General features: G+C 45.1%; 1 pseudogene; it reads right to left on the reverse strand.

The window, feature by feature from the left end:
* Nucleotides 1–3,964: 3,964 nt before the first annotated feature.
* Nucleotides 3,965–4,720, reverse strand: LOC107141666 (annotated as a pseudogene).
* Between the last annotated feature and the right edge of the window lie 13,969 nt (nt 4,721–18,689).

Below are 18,689 nucleotides of genomic sequence, written 5' to 3' on the forward strand. Positions count from 1 at the left end.
TATAATATCACTCCTCCATGGAGCTGCTTGGGCATGCTCAGGTCAGATCACAGTCAAGAGGCAGGACACTAAGGTCCACCTTTTGAAGAGTGTTGATCTCATTAAGTCAAGATGAAGCAAGAAGTTTCAAAGTCTTGAAGCTGCTAAAATTCCTGTTGTTGTTAGGCCAATGGAGATTTGGCAAAAAGAGCTCCAGATTGAGGGGGGTGGTGAGAGTCATCCATCAATTCATCCATTCTTTCATTCAGCTCCTGCAATAGCCATTCACCGAGTTATCTACCACGTGCAGTTGGGAAACCGTACTGTGTGCTGCAGAGTGCACGAAGAGGCACAGTTATAGTCAAAATGACAACTACTGACCTTTCCAGAGGACTTCCTATGTACTCAGGACTGCAAAGAGCTTCATATTATATTATCTCATTTAATCTTCACAATACCCTTTGAGGCAAGTATACTAGTATTTCTCATTTTACAAATGAAAACCTCAGAAAGGGGCGGTCATGTGCCTTTAAGAGGTAGAATTCATGAGCAGAACTTGTATTAGTCCCTGTGAGCTGCTACAACAAAAATACCACTGGCTGGGCAGCTTGTGACCAACAAGCCTTTCTGGAAGCTCAAAGTTCAAGGTAACCAAGCCAGCACATTTGGTGCCTGGCAAGGAAGGGCTCATAGAAACTGCCTTTTCCCCATGTCCTTATGTGGTAGAAGCGGCCAGGAGCCTCGCTCAGGCCTCTTTTTTTTTTTCCTTAGGTACCAGCAATTGAACTCAGGGGCACTCGACCACTGAGCCACACCCCAAGCCCTATTTTGTATTTTATTTAGAGACAGGGTCTCACTAAGTTGCTGAGTGCCTCCCGTTGCTGAGGCTGGCTTTGAACTCGCGATCCTCCTGCCTCAGCCTCCCGAGCCGCTGGGGTTATTAGGCGTGGGATGGCCTATAACCCCACTCAGCTCACTCAAGCCTCTTTTTAATGACTCTCATTCTGCTCATAAGGGTTCCACCCTCATGTCCTGTCCCTTCCCAGAGTCCCCACCTTCTCATACCATCACCTTAGTGGGTAGGATTTCCACCTAGGAATTTTTGGGGAAAACAAACATCAGGCCACAGGAGAACCCAGGTAGTCTGGTCTCAAAGCCAGTGTGCTTGTGCCACTGACTTCAGTAATCATGGTGACAACTCTTATTACCATTTTAACAGCGCATTCCTGTTACCAGGTTCTGCGGCCCAGAGAAGCTGAGTGACCTGTCCCAGGTGGTTTTGGGCAGAAGTGGGCCTCAGAGCCAGTCCCGAGGGGTTCAAGCCTGCGCTCCTCCTTTACACCGGCTTAAATCAGAGGCCTTTGTTCTGCTTCCTGCAGAAACAGAGAAGATGGGAAAGGGCCCAGGAGAACGGAGACGGGTGTGGGATGGGGGTGACTGCGGGGGTCTGGAAGCTTTTATGAGTGTGGCTCTCCCCTGGTCTGCGGAGGAATGCGCAGGAATCTCTCCGGGGGCCGCAGAGGGGATGCTGCGGAATGGCTGCTGCTTCTGATGAGGTGCTGTGTCCTGAAGCTGTCGGCCAGCTGGCCCTCCCGGAGACAGTCAGGCCCGCGGCTGCTGCCACGGGAACAGTCAGCTGCAGCTCATCCCCCCAGCGCCCCACGAGCAGCAGGCGCACAGCTAAGACGCTGCCCACGAGCTCAGCATCCTCGTGGCCACGGGCAAGTGAATGCCACTCATTCTTCCCATTATACAGAGGAGGAGCCTGAGGCACAGAAAGAACAACCCTCTGCGCCCGCTAGCCTGCCTCACAGTGGTTATTCGTGCTTCTCAGAGTCGGTAAGCTCGAACGGTTTAAGCCCACAAATCTGAGTTAGGGTCCCAATTTTATGGATCCCAGGCAACCTTGCATTTATGGGTCCCTCCCCTCCCGGAAAGATGATAGATAGATAGATATAAAAATAAATATATTTTTATGACTATGACGGAATAAAGTTGCATCTAATTCAGACTCGAAGCATTATTATACGTTCATTATCATTATGTTTTTTTCCCTCTGATTTTAAAATAAAACAACTTTGTGACTTCCTAAAAAGTTATCATGACTCCAGGCACAGTGAGCACTGTGTCCAGTAGAGACGTTGGCCCTACCCAGGATGAGTCTTGGTTCTCCCAGTTTCTGACTGTGTGACCTTGACCAAGTCATTTCACCTCTCTGTGCCTCGCTTTCCTTCTGACAGGCACAGAGCCAAAAGCCTAGAATAGTCTGTGGGCACGGCCTGCAATTCCATCAATTTGGGAAGCCAAGGCAGGAGGATGGCCACCTTCCCGGGTGCAGACGGCTGGGCTGGGCTCCCCAGACCTGCTGCATTGCTCCTCCAGGGCAGTGGCTGTGGGGCATCGTCCCACCTGCAGGCCTCGGGTTAGTGTCATCAGTCACAGGAGGCCCACCCACGGTGCCAGTGATGGGCTCAGGGTCGCAGGGATGGCGGGTCTAGGCCAATGGGGGTCAACGAGACACCAGAAGACCTTGCCAGGCTCTCAGTCCTGTTGGATGCAAACCAGGAACACGTGGTTCTGGTTTCTATGGGATGTCCCCTCGCAGCCATGAAAAACCAGCCCAAGAATTAGATGACACGTGACGTAAGACTCAGAAAATCCCAGACAATGGAATCTCCAGCGTCTGGATCTCCACGCCTGTAGTCCCACACTCTCCAACAGGGTGGCCGCTGACCACATGAGGATGCTGAGCACTTAAAACAGGGCCAAACTGAGCTATGCAGTAAGTATAAAATACCTAACAGATTTAGAGGACTTAGGATTAAAAAAAATACTATATATACATATATATATGTATATATATATATAATTCTTAAAATATTGGTTACAGTTTCACACAATAATATTTTTAATATATTGGATTAAGTAAAATTGTTATTAACATTGATTTTACTTTTTTTTTTTTTTGGTACAGGGAATTGAACGCAGGGGCACTTAACCACTGACCCACAGCCTCACCTCTTTTTTGTTTATTTATTTTTTCAGTTTGAAAAAATTTATTTATTTATTTATTTATTTATTTATTTATTTTTTTGATACCAGGGATTGAACCCAAGGGTGCTTAACTACTGAGCCACATCCCCAGCCTTTTTTATTTTGAGACAGGGTCTCGCTAAGTTGCTTATAGCCTTGTTAAGTTGCTGAAGCTGGCTTCGAAGCTGTGACCCTCCTGAGCAGCTGGGATGACAGGCGTGTACCACTATACCTGACATGAAAATTTTACTTCTTAACTTAAAAAGTGAACAAAATATGTATTTCAAATCTTATTAAACTTATTTTTTTCTGACATATTCATTTGCATCGAGGACAAATAAAATTTCAAGTAACTTAGAGACCGTCCACTGTCTATTTGAAAATATTCTTTCTTCCACAAAACCCCTTCATTGAAAGACAAAACAAACAAAACCTCCAAAACTACAACAACAACAAAAAAAAACAAACTTGTGGGCTGGGGATGTGGCTCAAGCGGCAGCGCGCTCGCCTGGCATGCGCGCGACCCGGGTTCGATCCTCAGCACCACATACGAACAAAGATTTTGTGTCCGCCGAAAACTAAAAAATAAATATTAAAAAAATTCCCTCTCTCTCTCTCTCTCTCTCTCTTTAAAAAACTTGTCTTTTATACTGTGTAAATACTAAATGCAAATTTCTTACATAATTCATTGTCAATTCCCATGATGAAGGTGGGAGGCATAAATGTTCCCAGTTTGGTCAAATGATGCAAACAAAGAGCTGTTTCTGGACTGGGGCTGTGGCTCAGTGGTAGAGCGCTTGCCTAGTTCCTGTGAGGCACTGGGTTCGATTCGCAGCACTGCATATAAGTAAATGAAAAAAAATAAAGGTCCATTAAAAAAAAAATGCTGTTTTCCTCAGATACAAAGAAGTCCCCACCCCCGCCTCTTACAGCAGGACCACAGCATACTTGATCACTTCTTTCTTCCCCTTTTTTGACTTCCCTCTCCTTTCTGCAGACTCGGGTCACCACCTCCTGTTCACGTGCCCTTGTTTTGGGTTTAGGTATGGCCTCTGCAGCAGACAGCACCGCTGACTTACGGGTGGGAAATAAGACGGAGGCTGCCGTCTTCCTACCAGAGCTGGATCCGACTGCCTCTGTATTAAACATCACAATTCCATTCTCTAGGGCACATTTTATGTTTCTCAACAAACACATTAAGATCAACCACTGAGGATACATTTTGAATCTCTGTGGCCGTAGGATTTTCAAGAGTCTTATTTATGGGGATCCACCTTCCGTCTGTGATGGTCTTCTTATTATTTAAATAAGCAGGATACCTACAGATAAGCCTTTCCTGGTCTGCCGGGGACCTTGTGGGGCCACAAGCCATTTCCACTTGAGTCCACACAGAGACAGCCCAGGTCCCACCTGCAGAACACCCCCTTTTTTGTTTTTAAGGCAGGGTCTCTCTAAGTTGCTTAGGGCCTGGCTAAGAGGCTGAGGCTGGTTTTGAAATTGAGATCCTCCTGCCTCAGCCTCCAGAGCTGCTGGGATTGCAGGTGTGGGCCATGACACCTGGCTCATCTGCTTCTTTTTACTTTCACTGATTGTTACAAGAAGATGGTGAACTGCATGTGGCTTACGTACTATTTCTAATGGAGAGTAATGCTCTAGACAGTTGTGTAAGCTGGTGTGCCTCTGATCCGCTCATTTATGGGGAAGTGTGACTTTGAGAATACTGAATTTCTGTGCCCTAAGATAGGCATGCAGCAAAAAGTTCTGTATCTGGGTTAGAAGAAGAGGTGAAGAGCTGGACATTTTAATGGAAATTGTGCATGTGTGTGGTGCAATCTGCTACTGAGCTGCATGCCCAGGCCCTTTTTACTTTTTAATCTTTTGGTACTGGGTGTTGAACCCAGGGGCACTAGCCCACTGAGCCACATCCCCAGCCCTTCTGTATTTTATTTAGAGACAGTCTCACTGAGTTGCTTTGTGCCTCACTAAGTTGCTGAAACTGGCTTTGAACTTGTGATCTTCCTGCCTCAGCCTCCCAAGCCTCTGGGATTACAGGCATGTGCCACCACGCCTGGCCAAAGATGTAGAAATTTTAACATTCACAAAAACGTAGAAAAAATACAATGCCCACTCCTCATGTGCCCATGCCCCAGCGCTAATAGTCCTAAACTCATGTTCCATGGACATCCCCATCCAGTGTTGCTGGTTCTCTCAAAGCAAAGCTCAGATGTCAGTCCTTCCGTTCGTAATTGCCTTGGTATGTATTTCTAAGAGACAAGACCTCTTGTTTTAAAAAAGAAATGTAAACTATTGGAGAGTTGGGATACGGCTCAGTGGAAGAGCATTTGGCTAGCATGTTCAGNTTTTTTTTTTTTTTTTTTGACAAGAATAATGCTAGTGGTGCCAGGTAAAGTGGCAAAGATCTCTAATCTCAGTGTCTCAGGAGGCTGAGGCAGGAGGATCACAAGTTCAAGGCCAGCCTCTGCAACTTAGCAAAACCCTGTTTTTAAAATAAAACATAAAATGGGCCAGGGATGTAGCTCAGTGATAAAGTGCTCCTGGGTTCAATCTTCAGTACTGAAAAAAAAAAAAAAGAAAGAAAGAATGAAGGAAGGAAAAAGATACTATTGGTACTGTCTGTAATGGTGAATTTATGTTAACTTGGTGGGATTCGTTTGGTTGTTTCCAGTGCTGGGAGCTTTGTGCGTGCTAGGCAAGCGCTCCACCACTGAACTATGTGCTCAGCCCTGAGCGTGTTTTTAGTTGAGATCAACATTTAAATCTTTAGTAATCATACTGCTTTCCATAAATAGGGGCAGGGGCTCATCCAATCTACTGAAGGCTTGACTAGAACAAAAAGACTGACCTCCAGGAGGAAGGGGAATTCTTCTGAAGCCTGACATTGGACTGGAATATCACTGCTGGCGCTCCCGGGCCTGAGACCTGCTGGCTCACTCTGTCTCTCTCTCTCTCTCTCTCTGCCCCTCCATCTGTCTCTGTGTATATCCACACACGCACACATATACATATATGTATATAAATAGTCATGATATTTCACGAACAATGAGGTGTTCTGCTCAATGATGGCCACATGATACATAGGTAATGCATATATAATAGTGGCCCCATTAAGATTATAATGGAGTGGGGAGTAGTGGCACACGCCTGTAATCCCAGCAACTTGGGAGGTTGAGGCAGGAAGATCATGAGTTCAAAGCCAGCCTCAGCAACAGTGAGGTACTAAGCAACTCAGTGAGACCCTGTCTTTAAATAAAATACAAAATAGGGCTGGGGATGTGGCTCAGCGGTCGAGTGCCTCTGAGTTCAATCCCCAGTACCACCCCCCCAAAAAAAAGATTATAACGGAGCTGAACAATTCCCACCACCTGGAGACATCATAGCATGATCCATTACCGTGTGTGTGTGTGTGTGTGTGTTGTAACAAAACCTACCACTCTCCAGCCATACAGAGCACAGCACTCGCCCTTATGTGTGGTAGCAAGCTCCATCCTAGCTGGTCAAGAAGGAGGGGCGTGTTCTCTACAAAGGCAGAAGGTGTCGCCATGGTGACAGGGCCTGCAAACAATATTCTCTCAGTTTTTCTGCATATAAAATGACCTAAGTGTTACCAGTGTTGAAACCACGCCTGGTGGCCAAGTTCCTCTTCACAATCGAGTTCTGCTTTCCGATTCTGGTAGCTGTGTCTTGGTAGTGACAGGATGGTGCCCAGGGTCCTTGACCAGGCCCTCGATTGGCCTCTCTTCACCCAGGCCTCCGAGGGTGGCAGGCCTCTTTTGCTCTGGCTCTCTCTGGCTGGGAAGTCCGTCACAGTGACATCTTAGCTTGTCCCCCTCTGACTATTTCCCATGGGAGGAGGGGTGAGAGTCTGATGGGCAGGTCAGGAAGGAGCTGGGCATGCTCCGCTTGGTTCCTGTGGTTTGGATGCTTTTTTACAGTCAAAAGTATTGAGAGGTCATTGTCAATGTAAGAGCTTTTAGAGATGCTGCAGCCTTTGAGCGGTGTTTGGGCCTTGGGAGCTCTGCCTCGGGAAGGGATTCACGCAGCTCCTGTGAGATTCGGTTTGTTATGGTGAGAACAGCTATTCTTTTTTCATATTTTATTGGTTTATTATCGTTATACATAACGGTGGGATTCACTGTTACCCAGTCCTACATGCATGCACTATAACTCTATAATTTGACTAGTAGCATTCTCCAGTATTTCCCTGTTTTAGTCAGCTTCTTCATTGCTGTGACCAAAAGACCGGACAAAAACAATCAGTAGAGGAACAGTTTATTTGGGGGCAAATGGTTTTAAAGGTCTCGGTCCATAAACGGTTGGCTACATTGCTCTGGGCCCACGGTGAGGCAGACCATGATGGAGGAAGAGTATGGCTGAGGAAAGCCACTCAGGAGGAGGCACCAGGAAGCAGAGAGCACCACTCATCAAGAACAGAATATATATCCCAAAAAGCATGCCCCCAGGGACCCACCTCCTCCAGCCACAGCTCACTTGCCTACAGTTACACGCAGTTAATCCCCTGGGGGGATGAATGCACTGATTAGTTAAGGCTCTCATAACCCAATTATTCACCTCTACACTTCCTTGCATTGTCTCACACGTGAATTTTTTGGAAGACATCTCACAAAACACCTCCCCTCCTGCCTCCCCTTGGTCTCTTTCTTCTACTCCTCTCCCTTTAATTTTCATGAGATTCTTCTCAAGTTTTCTTTTCCTTTTTCATCTCTATCTACTTATGAGAGAAAACAAAAGACCTTTTATTTTCTGAGTTTGGCTAATTTCGTTTAACACAACAATCTCTAGTTCCATCCATTTTCCTGCAAATAACCTAATGTTATGGCTGAATAAAACTCAGGGTGTATATCTTAATCCATTCATCCACGGATAGATCCTAGACTGGTTCCATACTTTGGCTATTGTGCATTGGGTATGCATGCTTTACCATAGTATTCTGACTTCAGTCCTTTAGGAGAAATACCAAGGAGTGGGATAGCTGGATCATATGGCGGTTCCCTGCCTCGTCTTTTGAAGAACCTCCATACTGACTTCCATAGTGATTGTACTAATTTACAATCCCACCAACAGTGTAGAAGTGTTCTTTTATCCCCACATCCTCTCCCGCATTTATTATTGTGTTCTTGACGGCTGCCATTCTAACTGGAGTGAGATGGAATCTCAGTGTGGTTTTGATTTGCACTCCCTTAATTAGAGAGTGGGCTATTATACCCTTGTACCCTCCTCTCTCTTGCATGTGCCCCCTGTGCTCCCAATTTCTACCATGAGCTGAACAATAATGAAGTCCTTACCAGAAGCTTGGCAAAAGCTGGTGCCATGCTCTTGGACTTCAAGAACTGTGAGTCAAGATAAACCTCTTTCATTTGTAAATTACCCAGTCTCAGGTATTCTGTTATAGCAACAGATCATGGACTAAGACAGTTCCTTCTTTCCTTTATTCTCTTGGACAACATACATTCTCTTCTGCTCGTTCCTACCGAGGTCCTGGTAGGTAGACTTGACCCCCAAGACATAAGTCTACTCTAGACCAGTGTGATTTCAGACTGGGTGCCTAAGCATGCCAAATTCTAGGATGAGGAATTAGAAACTTCAAGTCAGACCCCTTAAAGTTAACTCCCCCATCATCAGATTTATTGGCAATAAAATTATATTTTCAGTCCCACTTCTTGATTCCTGGGTCAGCCCTTCATTTGGTGCCACATGCAATCAAGATGAAGTGGCATGTTATTTATCAGGATTTCTCCAAATCCCAACAGCCTCAGCAGAGACGCTTCTAAGAAGAACTGGACCTCCCAACAAACAGAAACAGCACATGATTCATTTTAAGTTTAGCAACACATAGAGACAACACATAATTCATATTATAAGTCTAGCAATGAAGTGATGGGATTTCAAAAAAAATTGTGCTCTTGCAATCTGTAGCTAAAATATTTACACGGGGCCCTGGTGATACACAAGCGGTGGTTTAGGGAGCACAGCCTGTTCAATCCAAACAGTTGCTGTGTTCCTGATGTTGGAAACTTGTCAAGGAATCAGTGTTTACTTAGACAACTAGGGCCCCGAACGGCTCTTGTGTAGGCTGGATTCAATCCAAGGAGAAGCCACGGCCGGGGAACAGTCCTCCTCCAGGATTCTTGCCACGCAGACCTCTCAGCTCTCCAAGGCCCTCTGCAGGGCCTCCAGTCCAGCCTCTGGTCAGCTGTCCAGTGCCCACGCTGAACCCTGTAGACGAAGCCCTGTTTTAGAATTGGTCCCTTGGCACCTCACCTAGTGAGTCAGCCTGTGTGTGAATGTCTCATTCATTTAACACCCAAAGAGAGAGCTGAGGCTTCGGGGCACGGGGGGTGACGTTTAATGCATGGATGATTTGATTAGGCTGGGGCATAATGCAGGAGGTAGGCCAGCGGTGGGAACAGCCATAGAGAACCCAGGAAGGCCAAGTCCGAGTGTCCAAAAAACCAGATCTTCTATTTGTACTCAGAGCAAGAAAACAGGCCCAACATTGCTTTAAAAAAAAAATAATAATGGAGGTACAGGTGTGAACCTCAATATTAACGTACATGCCACAGTACCTAGGCTCTCAGTCAAAGCTAGTCAATTGTTATTATTGTTCTCCTTGAAATAATTTGGAAAACTAATGAGATCAGCCTGTGAGTAGACCTGGTGGGAATAGCACCAGTGGGGCAGAGGCGGGGAACAGCAGTGGCTTCTGTCTGTCCCTGCATTAGTCAGCCTTTCGTTACTGTGACCCAAATACCTGACAAGAGCAACTTAATGGAGGAAAGGTTTATTTTGGCTCACGGTTTCGGAGGTTTCAGTCCATGGACTGCAGGCTCCAGCACTTGGAGCCTGAGATGGAGCAGAACATCATGGCAGAAGGGTGTGGGGGAGGAATCTGCTCAGTTCAAGGCCTCCAGGAAGGAGAGGGAGAGAAGGAGAGAGGGAGAGAAGGAGAGAGCAAGCAGCCAAAGAGAATATAAACCCTTCCGGGCATGCCCTCAGTGACCTACTTCCTCCAACTGCTCCCCCCGCCCCAGATTCCCTCTAACCATCAATGGATTAATCCACCGATGTGGTCAGAGCCCTCATGGTCCAATCGCTACCCAACACCTCTGAGCACGTGGGACGTTCCAGATCCAAACTACAACAGCCCCATCCTTCTTCCTACTTGGCAAATACCTTTTCCTGGTCTTTGGTGGTTCTAATGGGACTGTCAATCACTGTTCCTATCAGTACATGGGTAGAAAATGACCTAGGTCTGAGCGATCTTTCCAGTGCCATGACCAGTCCTGGGGTACTGAAGAGGGTCCATCAGAACCCTTCTGTGAGATTTGGAATCCCCCCCTTGATACCTGACAGTACTTTAGAAAGCACAGGAGCTTTGGTGTCTGGCTTTGAAAGCTGGGCCAGTCTTGTTCCTTCTTTGAGTTATACTTCTTCATCTTGGTATACAATGCAGTAAAAGCGACCTTGTAGGGTTAACTTATAAAATATAGACAGTTCTTGGCACATGGGAAGCATCAATAAATGGCTTCTGGTAATAATATTCACAATGAAAAAACAGTTCTCCAATTATCCATCTTCCCTCTCCACCCTGCCTGATCAATGACCACTCCGTAAAGCACTTTTAAATAGCTATAATTGGGGCTAAAAAAGAAAAAAAAGAAAAGAAAAAGAAAAAAAGTGCTGGGTGCAGTGGTGCACACCTGTAATCACAGCAGCTCGGGAGACTGAGGCAGGAAAATTGCGAGTTCAAAGCCAGTCTCAGCAATGGCGAAGTGAGACCCTGTCTCTAAATACAATACAAAATAGGGCTGAAAATGTGGCTCAGTGGTTGAGTGCCCCTGAGTTCAATCCCCGGTAATCCCCCAAAAAGAAAAAAGCTCTAACAGGAAACCCATCTTAATAGGCAGGGCATCCTTGATTTTCCTTGACTTTTGAGCTTTCCAGGAAATAGTGAGGTATAGAGATAGTGTATATCCAGAGAGCAAAATCTCAGGATGGAAATGTCACTGTCTCGTCAAGCCATCGATCACAAGTGGGAATCTTTTGTCTAGCTAGAGTCTAGAAATTATCTTCAGCCTAGATGCTACATCAGTTTAACCTAATGCTTTGTGGTATGGTAGAAACATTTTGTATCTGCAGCAAACTACAGTGACACAGCCACATCAATGTTCATAGCAATTTAATTCACAATAGCTAAGCTATGGAACCAAACTAGGTGCCCTTCAACATGTGAATAGATAACGAAAATGTGGTATATATACGCAGCCATAAAGAAGAATGAAATCTTGGCATTTGCCAGTAAATGGATGGAACTGGAGACTATGTTGCTAAGTGAAATAAGCGAATCCCAAAGAATCAAAGGCCAAATGTGCTCTCTGATATGTGGATGCTAACACATAACAAGAGTGGAGGAGGGGAGAATAGAAGTTCACTGGATTAGACAAAAGGAAATGAAGGGAAGGGGGGAGGGTGGGAATAGAAAAGACAGTAGGATGAATCATAACTTTCCAATGTTCATATGTGAATACTCCACCAGTGAAACTCCACCTCATGTACAACCGCAAGAATGGAATCCCAATTAGAATCAAGTGATACTCCGTGTATGTACAATATGTCAAAATGCACACTACTGTCATGTATATCTGAACAAAACTAATTTTTAAAAAAAGAGAAATGTTTTATATCTGTGCTGTCCACAGATGCCCCTGGCTGCAAGCAGCTACTGAGCACTCGGAGTATGACCACGCAACTGAGGAAGTGAACTACGTTTACTTAAAGGTCCTCGTGTTGCAGTGTGTGCCATATTGGAAAGAGCAGTTCCAGATTGGAGCATGGCACTCACAGACAGGCCTAGAAGTGGGTGAGAACCGTACCCGGTGCTTGCCTGGGCAGGAAGGGCTGTGACTGGGAAGCAGGTGGGGCTCCAAGGTGGCAGCAGGTGCTAAAGGAAATTCATCCAGCTAGCTAGCAATTTAAAGCAATGCCTGCTGGGTTACAGACTCTATGTGCAAAGCTACAGGATTTCTGAGAAGAGTGTCTTAAAGTTTTTTTAATCTGTAAATTGCAAAAGTAATTTAAAAGAGCATTACAGAAAGATTAGTTACGAGAAGAGGGGGAAATCCCTTGAAATCCCACCACACAGTTATGATCCTATTTACATATTTCCTTTCTATCTTACATAAGCATGCTTTTATTTCACATGCATACTTGTAAACTGCAATCTCCACAGGCATACATTCTGTATTCTACATTTTCAATTTATCATCAGTACTTTTCTTTCATTATATTCTTTATATTACTTTCAACATTTGCAAAATAGTCATTTTGACTACTCTCACTATAATTCATATAACCATCCTCCTTTTTTTTTTTTTTTTTGGTTTTTAGGATGTTTCCAATTTTCTTCAGAAAGATACTGGGATGTGTCCCAGTGCACATAACTCCAACACCATTTATTTGTGGGTAGAGTGGCAGAAGGAGTATGAGTTTTTTGGGGGTAGTGGGGTTGCTGGATTCTTTTTTTTTTAATAATTTTTTTTAAAGAGAGAGAGAGAGAGAGAGAGAGAGAGAGTTTTTTTAATATTTATTTTTTAGTTCTGGGCGGACACAACATCTTTGTTTGTATGTGGTGCTGAGGATCGAACCCGGGCCGCACGCATGCCAGGCGAGCGCGCTACCGCTTGAGCCACATCCCCAGCCCTGGATTCTTTTTTTATATATCCTGGGGATTGAACCCAGGGGCACTCAACCCCTGAGCCACATCCCCAGCCCTATTTTGAATTTTATTTAGAGACAGGGTCTCACTGAGTTGCTTAGCACCTGGCTGTTGCTGAGGCTGGCTCTGAACTCGTGATCCTCCTGCCTCAGCCTCCTGAGCTGCTGGGATTAAAGGTATGTGCCACAGCACCCGGCCAAAGGGTTGCTGGATATTGAACCAGAGCCTCACACATGCTTGGTAAGTGCTCTACCACTGAGCTATGCCCCTAGCCTGGAGCATGAGCTTTGAAGGCAGACAGATGGTTTAAATCCCAGGCCTTCACTACTTTAGAAGCCATGTGACCTTCATCAAGATCATTAATTTCCTGAGTCTCAACTTTCCCATCTATAAAACAGGAATAATAATACCTGCCTTTCCAGGTTGTTATCAGCACTGGACATTTGTAAAATGCTTCCTGCACTGTCCGGCACAGAGGAGACACTTTACTATTAACCATTGCAGTTGTTTTTAAAAATGTGTGATTATTTTTAGGAAGTTCAATTGCTGCTAGTTTTTATAGTCCAGTCATGGTCTGAAGGCCTCTCCATTGCAAGAAATTTCCTGATTCTTTATGCTAATGAGCCTCATAGCCCGCCCATCTGGTTGGGTCAGAATCCTGGTCAGCTTGAACCTGGCAGCTGAGGGTCCCTGCGGCCTTAGGGAAGTGGGGACTGTGGGGAAATTGGCGGAAGCTGCAGAACCACTAGGGAGGTGCACGGGAGAGGCGTCCTTCACCCACCAACGGAATGCACAGTTCTCCTGTCAAGCTTGGGCTCCCCAAGCTCCTCTCTGCCTGCGGTGATGGGTGGCCACCCTGGAGAAGGTCAGAGGGAGGGTGGAGGAAGAACCCGGATGAAGCACCGGATTTAGAATTTGGTCCCTATTGGTGGGGGGAGTCCCAGTCCCACCACATAGGAATCCCTCGTCCCCAGGCCTGGAGCACCTACCAGGTGCCAGATCCCATGTGGGGCGGCTCACATGCCCTAGCTTATCCAATTATTGCGACAGTCCAGGAGGTAGGTGGTGTTATTTCCATTTTTCAAGGAGGAAACTAGGGCTTCAGGAGACAAAGGCACAGTCATCTCAGTGCACCCCCCAGCTTTGCAAACCATAAAGCCCTGGATGGATTTGTTATTATAGCCCTCTGGAGATCTCAGCTCATTCCCTGGAGAGTTCAAGAAAGTTCTTCTCGAGGATGGAAGAATTTATGGAATTTGACATAGATGTGTTGAGCACCTCGATAGGGTGAATGTATCTTCCTGAAATTCCCATCTATAAAATGGGAATAACAGTAGGTTAAAATCTTAACCCCCAAGATGATAGGAGGAGGAGGCAGCGATTGGGAGAAGTTATTAAATCACCAGGGTTTCTTGGGGTTCATGTCCTCATAAGAGACCGCAAAGAGAAAGCTGGCCTCTTCTACCCACTGAGGACACAGAAAGGAGGTGCCGTGTATGAACCATGAATAGAACTCAGACGAGCCATCAGCTCTTCTAGGGTCTTGATCTAGACTTCCAGACACCGGGAGTGGGAGAAATCGAGTTTCTGCTTCTTATGAGCCAACCAGTCCACAGTATTTTGTTAAAATTGAATGAAGATACACCCGTCATGTGCTAGGGGTGATTCCAGGTACCGAGGAGTCAGCTGCAAACCCCAGGGACAAAGTGTCCTCACAGAAGACACATTTTTGCATGGGAAAACTGACGGATAAACAACAAAGAAGTATGTGATAGGTCCTGTGATGACGAGTGCAGGGAAGAAAAGTGAAACAGAGGGAGGAGGAAGCCCAATTTTATGTCCAAATGTCAGACAGGGCTCTGTGATGAGAAAGAAATTCGTGCAGACACACGAGCCACAAAAAAAATGCAATCTCCATCAGGAACGCAAAATCCGGCAGGAGGCTGAGGCAGGAGGAGTGCAAGTTGAGGCCAGTCTGGGCAACTTAGTGAAACCCTGTCTCAAAATAAAAATAAAAAGGGCTGGGAATGTAGCTCAGTGATAGAGCACTTGCTTAGCATGTGCAAGGCCCTGGGTTCAATCCTCAGTACCAAAAAGAAAAAAAAAAAAAGAGAAAATGTAAGATTATAGCTCCAGTTCTAGCACAAGTTCTGGGTCCCAAGAGTGCTCAACAAATATTCTGTTGAGTGAATGAAGAAACAGTCTCTGCCTCAACCCTGCTGGAGAAACGTCTGTTCGAGGACAGATATGAGATCTTGGATTCAGTTATCAGCCACACTCAGGGAGAACTGTGTATATGTCAGGCACGGTGCCAGACTCCGGGGCTGAAGTACAACCCCTCCCTGTAGGGATCTTCACTAGAGACAATGGTGGCATTTGCAACTTGACAGTCTAGAAGCCAAGGGAACAATGAGAATAGGGGGAAGAATAGGGGTTAAGTGTGAAGAGGAAGCAATTCAGGGTCAGCAAGGAATTCAGCAAGTGCAGCATCTGATTTTTTTTTTTTTTTAGTACAAAAATAGTTAGTTCTGCTTTTTGGACTGGGGCTCGCTGACTCAGGGGTTCAAAGAGAATAGCATGAGGATAGGCGCAGCAAATGTCATCTGCAGCAGATGGTGATGCCCCAGAGACAGAACATGGCCTTGAAGATGCTTCCCTCCGCCGCCTCTGGCCCAGGAATCAAGGTCAGGGGCAGGCAACCAAGTTCAGTTCTCTGAGGTCCCGATCCCAGCCTCCCAACCAGGCCAACCCTTCCCAAGAACGTCACCCTGGTTGCAACCTTGGAACTCTACAGCAGACTGTGTGTGAGAAGAATAACCCCAGCATCTGTTCTTAACCGTTATTTCCATTCTTTGGGCTGCACTTTCTCAACCCTAAAGATGCTGGCTCGGTGTTTTCTTCAGCACTGACTGATTTGCCAGGCCTTTGTTCAGACTCACAAAAGGGAGGATGATTATTAAAAGAACAGATTGTGCATTCCATATTTACCCCAAATGACACCGCCTTGGTCCTCAAAATAACTCCAGGTCGCCTGAGTGGAACTTGCTTCTTTTTCATCTTGTTATTATGCAACTGTTTGCAGGGACCATATCTCCATAGTGATATTATCAGCGTGGGTCAGACTGCACAGCCAAACCCTTGGATTATTATTGGTTTTCCCTTCATACCTTGGAACAGGACTTTTTTCTTTTTTCTTTTTCTTTTTCTTAACCCCAAACCACTTCTTTCATTTCTTACAAGCCTTTGAGTTCTCAGCTGCAAATCTGCCAGCCTCCCTTTTTAATGGTCCTAGCAATTAAAACCAAAGAGATGGTCCATACTGGGTTGAGGTTTGGGTGGTTTAAGTGTTTGGGTGGTTTCCAAATCCAGAACCACAGTTACCAGAAATCCCTTTTCCTTCAGATAAAACTTGGGTCAGAGTTTTAGGGTGTTGAAAGAGGCACTAAGTAAACTTAGAGTCTAAGGGACCTTCGGTGTTTGGTCCAAGGAACATGGCGATAGATTTCAACAAATAAGCACAGCTGGTGTGGGGTGAGCCTTTAGCAAATACTTATCTTCTTGATTATTTTTTTTTCATAATCATCATCTTGGCCAAAAGCCTTTATTTTAGCATTCTCATACAACATCACTGGGGTGACTGTGAATTTGTACAACTTTTCAAAAGGAAACTTGGCAATACATTGCAAAATCTGTGACAATGTATCCTTTCTTGGATTTAAAATTCGACTTGGGTACTAAGTAAACAATTAGGAATGTGAGTAGAGGGATACATACAAAGATGTCTATTGCTAATAGCAGTGGAAATTTGGAAATAACCTAACTGAACAACACTAGGGGATTGCTTAAAAAAAAATCATGATACAATGGATACAGAGCCACCCTTAAAAATTATGCCTCAGGAGAAACTTTAATACCGTGTAAAATATTTATGATATATTGGTAGATAACAAAAAATCAAGTTACAAAAATGCATGCAGTATGATCCCATTTTTGTAAAACATATATGTGCGCAATTGAAAAAAAGACTAGAACTGGGTGCCATGGCACACGCCTATAATTCCAGTGACTCAGGAGGCTGAGGCAGGAGGATCACAAGTTCAGTGAGGCCCTAAGCAGCGTAGTGAGACCCTTTCTTAAAATAAAAAATAAAAAGGGCTGATGTTTTCATTCAGTGGTTAAATGCCCCTGGGTTCAATTCCTGGTACCAAAAAAAAAAAAGAAAGATTAGAAGTTAAGAATCTTGGGCTGGGGTTGCGGCTCAGTGGTGGAGCACTTGCCTAGCATGTGTGAGGCTCTGGATTTGATTCTCAGCACCACATATAAATAAATTAATAAATAAAGTAAATGTCCATCAACAATGTAAAAATATTTTTAAAAAAGAATCTAAATAGATAACAGTGACTATATTGGGGATATTTTTTATTGATGCTTTTACTTATAATTTTTCTTTTTTTCCTTTTTGTGCTGGGGATAGAACCCAGGGCCTTGTGCAAGCTAGACAAATAATCTACCACTGAGCTACATCCCCAGCTCCTATCTATAATGAGCGTATATTATTGCAGTTGGGTGTTTAAAATGCTATTTTAAAATAGAACAATAAGCTTCCATCCATTTTAAAGTCATCTCTCTGGTGGTCCTCATGTGCATAGAATCTTATTCTAGGAGACTTCTTGCTCAAAGCTCATAAGATAAGAAGTGTTCCCGATTTTTTATTGTGGTTTGAAGATAACATATGATGTGCATAGTACATGGGTCCCATGAATATTTAACAACCAGAGGTTTTCTGCCTTTTTGGAGATTAAGGGTAAGGATACACAAAGCTAGCAGGGCACTGTGAGGCACACCTATAATCCCAGCAATTCAGGAGTTGAGGCAGGAGGATTGCAAGTTCAAGGCCAGCATCAGCAAGATCCTGTCTCAAAATTTAAAAAAGGGGAGTGACTAAGATGTTATTATGTGTCATGACACACGAATAAACCAGTCAGGGTCACTCCAGGAGAACTGGGCTATCACAAAATAATCACACAAAGATAGAGAAAGACCTTTTTATTTGGATTCTGTGACGGCCCCTCTGACCCAGCTCCCACAAAGGAGGCAAGGCAGGCAAGAAAGAGAGCACGCCTAGAACCTGGGTTTTATTGGGGTAGGCTGTTGGAAAAACCATGCAAAAGGTGTAGGATTACAAAGGAACAAGGAGGCAGCTGCCTCCAACCGGGTATCGCCCACTCCCAGAGCTACACCTTGCTATCCAAAGCGCAATGCCAGTCCAGCGCCTCTTTACTCAGGACTTAAAGGTGTGTGCATAGCTCCTGCTCAGCACGGCCCCTGACAATTATGGTTTGGATGTGAGGTGTCCCCCAAAAGCTCACGTGAGACAATGCAAGAAGGTTCAGAGGAGAAGTAATTTGAGTTGTGAGAGTCTTAACTCAGTGAATTAATCCCCTGATGGGATTAAAGGAGTGGTAACTGAAGGCAGATGGGGTGTGGCTGGAGGAGGTGAGGTATTGGGGGTGTGGCTTCGGGGTTTATATTTGTATGTGGAAAGTAGATCTCTCTCTCTCTCTCTCTCTCTCTCTCTCTCTCTGCTTTCTGATCATCATGTGAGCCGTTTCCCTCTGCCACACTCTTCTGCCATGATGTTCAGCCTCACCTTGAGCCCCGAGGAATGGAGCCTGCTGTCTATGGATTGAGACCTCTGACACCATGAGCCTCCCAAATCAACTTTTCCTCCTCTCCAGTTGTTCTGGTTGGGTCCTTTTAGACCCAGCAGTGTAACAGCAGGTGTGCTAGGGCTGAATGGCAGAGGCCTCTGAGTTCTCTCCAGGACTGGAAAAAAAAAAAAAAAGATATGAAAAGCCAACAAAGATACATGGACAATGTAATAAGACTAGGCAATGCCCTTACAAAATAGGAGGAATCCATT

Source organism: Marmota marmota, unplaced genomic scaffold, assembly GCF_001458135.2.
Source record: "Marmota marmota marmota unplaced genomic scaffold, marMar, whole genome shotgun sequence".
In the NCBI taxonomy this organism is placed as follows: Eukaryota; Metazoa; Chordata; class Mammalia; order Rodentia; family Sciuridae; genus Marmota; species Marmota marmota.